The following is a 4,299-nucleotide window of genomic DNA, read 5'->3' on the forward strand; positions in this document are numbered from 1 at the left end:
AGGTCAAGTGGGGACCATGTTGACCTGCATATGGCAGAAAAATGGAATGTCCAGTACGAATTGGGTCCACGATGGTCCAACTCAAGACTCCGTTTCTGGCTTCTCAAGCAGGTGGGTAAGACCATGTGGCTGAGCTCTGGCAGAAATCCATGTGCAATTACTGGACCGTGGCGAGAGAGAGACAGAGAAAGAATAGGAACAAACGAATGGATGAATAGGCTATCTATTTCCCTTTCTCCTTTCCTCTGGGTCATCCTGGTGGAAGCTGGAGCTGCTGTTTCAGACCACAAGGTAGAAACCTGGCCCTGTTAGGACACTTGGCTGTGGAGACAAACAATCCTGGATTTCCAGAGGATTGCAACAACACACGTGAGTTTTCCACCCAGTTGACATCTTAGCTGAGTGTATTGTGGGCTGACCGTGAATGTTTCACGTCAGGCTTCAGGTTGAAGCAGCAGCCCCTGGCTACGGCTGTGACTACTGCCATCGAGTCAGTTCCATTCCCGGGTGACCCCATGTAGGACCAAACACCACATTGCCCTGTCCTGCTCCACCTCCAGCCTGGTTGGTACATTTGAGGCGATTGGTGTGGCTATTGGGTCAGTCCATCTGTTGAGGTTTTCCCTCGTCGTTGTTGGCCTTCCAACGTTACCAATGAGGCTGTCATTTCCTAGAGACTGGTCTTTCCTGATGAGATGCTGTGGTAAGTGAAATGACGTGCCGTGGCTCTCCTAGCTGTCATCTTTGTCACCCCCTCTCAGTGACAGGGTGGAAGCAGGCCAAGAAGGGATGGTGTGGCAGTTAGAGGTCGTGGATCCTGTTCTGACTCATAGCAACCTTACGGATGGCAGAAACATGGCTCGGTCCTGTGCCGTCCTCACAATTTCCCTTATGTTGGAGCCCATTGTTGCAGCCATGACATCAGGAAGGGGTAGAACACTCGAACTGGAGCCTTGGTCAGTTTTGCCATGTTGCTGTGTATAAACGCGAGCTGTCTCAGACAGAGACAATCCCACGATCGTCAGGAAAGTAGAGCCACCGGCAGAACACGTGCAAGACCCCAGCCTGCAGTGGTGGGGTAGCAGAGGTACCAGAGGCTCCAAGACCCTGAGACAGAGCAGAGGAGTCACATGGACTGGAACGATCAGACAGTGTGGTGGCTCCTCCCTCATGGAAGGAGTAGAGCTGAGGGTCTTCGGGCAGGAGGCTGGCTTGCCCCTTGGGTATGTATCAGTGCTGAAGGAACTTCGTAACCCTTGCCCAAGCAGGACAGAGGCCAAGGGGCTTTTTGGTGGAGACGCCAAGGACTAGAGATATGCCTGACAGTTTGGCTGCGATGAGGTTCTTCAGCCAAAAGGACTGTATTCCTAGTGGTTTTTGGTCCTGACTTATGATAACCAGTTAACTTCCCAAGGAAACCCCCACATCTTGAGTACTGTCTGTGAATTCTGTGTGGCCATTGCAATGGACTATCGAACCCAGCCAAGAAGTAGAGTGCTGTGGGAAGGATGGTTGGTGTCAGAATAGGGTAAGTAAAATTGGAAGATGGAGGCATGTCTGACCTCTGCCTTGTGGCAATTTGCAAACCATCCCTCCCACAAGTCAAGATTCTTCTTCCCCTTATGCAGGTAAAGGAGGTCTGACGTGTACCTGCTCCCCGCCCCCCCACTGTATCTTCACATGTCCAAAGGAAGAAAGTCAGTTTCACCATCATTTTTCTCTAAGGCGCATTCTTGGTGGTCGTAATTCTTCTAAGATTGACTTGTTTATTCATGTAACCCATGAGATGTACAATATCGATCGGCAACGCCGCAATTCATATGTGTACGTGTCCGTTCTTCTTTGGCTTTCCTTTTTCATCGTCCGGGTATCACGTGCCTATGAGGGAGCTGGAAAGACCCCGGGTTGAGCCAGACACACCTTAGACATCAAAGGTACAGCTTCACTGGCTAACACGCTGAAGCTGTCTTTCCAATAGTTTCCCAATGCAACACCGTGGATGTCTTGATGGCTGCTTCCATAGACGTTGATTGATGATCCGAACAGAATGTGCCGAGACCTATTCTCATGGTAAAAGGGCACAGAGCCAGAGAACTAGTGGAAACATACAATCTCTCCACCCACTGCCATCAAGCCCATGTAGACACAGGTGACCCTACGGGACAGAGTGGCACTGCTCCTGAGGGCTTCCCCAATAGAAGCAGACAACCTGTCTTTCTGCTGCAGAGTAGTTGATGGGTTTGAACCACCAACCCCGTGTTGGCAGCATAATGTTTATCCCATTGTGCCACCAGGGCTCCTTAGAAATATACAAAGACTCTAAAAACCTCTACTGAGAAATGGCAAGCATCATGTTGGCTCACATGCCATTGGTCAAAGCAAGTCATGTGCCGACCTCACTACTCCCAAGGTAGAGTTGTATGTATATCCTTCCCATAGAAGCACAGGTGGGGATGCATGTTCTGCAGGCTTGAGAACGAACCATTCAGAGCAATAGTGCAAGCTGCTACACTCGTCTTCCTTTTGCTTGGTTTTCCTTCCAAGCAGAAGCCATCCAGTGTGTCAAATCTGATGGCTTATGCTTGGTCTACTGCTATGTTGGCCTTGTTGCAGGAAGAAGACATTGGTGGCTCAGTGGGTTGAATTCTTACATTCCATAGGGGGTCCAAGGAACCCTAGTGGCTCTGTGGGTTAAGAATTAAGCTGCCAACCATAGTGCTGGTCATTCAAACCCATCAGCCACTCCTTGGGAGAAAATTGAGGCTGCCTGTTCCCATCGAGATTTAGCCTTGGTAACTCTATGGGCAATTCCACTCTGTCCTAGAGGGTCGCTATGCATTGCAATCAACTCGACAGTACTCAACAACAACAACAACAAAAAGAGCCACAATAGCACCATACTTAAAATGACTGGGGATATGATGGGTGCCATGAAGAACATGAACACGCTCGGTTTTCCATCTTTGACACCCTGACTGTCCACATGCGTTCCTTTAAATAGGGTGGCATACTCCAGTACAGGAATGGACTCAGAAGGACACTGAAATCTGAAATGAGAAAAGAAAAAAAAAATCTTCCCAAGTCACCATCCATATTTATTACCATGACAGGGGGGAAATTCTATTTTTAAGGTCACCAGCTGTACAGAGGAATTCTAGCACACAAGCCTGGTAGCCAAGCCTGGCACCTCTTGGCCTAACATGGAGCTACCAGTTGGTTTTCTTTCTCTCAGGATGCCTGTGGCCGTGTCCAAGGCACCCCAAAGAACACCGAATTCCCTGCTGACTCGCAGCGACCCTATAGGACAGGACAGGGCAGGCCTGCTGTGGTGGGTTTCCGAGACCGTAATTCTGTATGGACATAGAAAGCGCCAGCTTTTCAATAGAGCAGCAGCTTCCCCCAAGGTAATGCTTTACTCCTCAGTGTGTGTGTGTGTGTGTGTGTGTGTGTGTGTCATTTCCTTATTCAATGCTGACCTGGCATTTATTGCGTGTTGAGGATTAGTCTCAAGATTGTCTTATTTTGTGTTTTTAACCTTCAAGTGACCTTTATTTTGAAGTGAGAGAAAAGTCACCGCTTTGAGCATCTTTCGGTGTGTGCATACAACTTAGTGGCTTTAAAAATTTTTTTTTAATGTTTCATATGCCCCTCCCCCCCCAACTTAGTGGCTTTTACAATATGTTGTGACATCCTGTGACTGTCGTGGTTTCCTGAATTCTGGAGCATTTCCATGGCCCCCCAAAAGCAACTCAGAACTTGCCAATGTCCCGGCCCCCATCTCCTGGCGACAGCGACTCTACTTTGTGTCTCTGTGGTTTCCCCAAACCTGGTCTCAAACAAACAAAGGAAACTCACTGCCATTGAGTGGATGCTGACGCATAGAGACCCCCTAGGACAGGTAGACGTGCCCCGTGGGTTTCCGAGACTGTATATCTTTCTGGGAGTAGGAAGCCTCAAACTTTCTCCCTTTGAGCAGCTGGTGGTTTCAAACTGCAGACCTTGTGGTTAGCAGCCCAATGAGTAACCACCACACCCGGGGGCTCTCTTCAATCCCGAATATGGGCTGTAAATGGAACTAGACAATGTTGGCCTTTTACATCTGGCTTTGTCCGCTTCGCTTCACGGTAGCCAGAGTTCTTACCGGAGGTTCAGGGATCCCAAGACAGAGAGCGACAGATGGCCTTTCTATTTCTGGTTCTGCCATTGACCAGTGTGTCACTTTCAGCTGGCCCCTTAATTTCTCTGACCCACACTTCTCAAGATTTAAAAAGCAGGGCTCATGCGTCTCTTGGGGTTGCC

This window comes from Echinops telfairi, unplaced genomic scaffold (assembly GCF_000313985.2).
Source record: "Echinops telfairi isolate 266 unplaced genomic scaffold, ASM31398v2 ScPeMD7_25;HRSCAF=90, whole genome shotgun sequence".
Classification (NCBI taxonomy): Eukaryota; Metazoa; Chordata; class Mammalia; order Afrosoricida; family Tenrecidae; genus Echinops; species Echinops telfairi.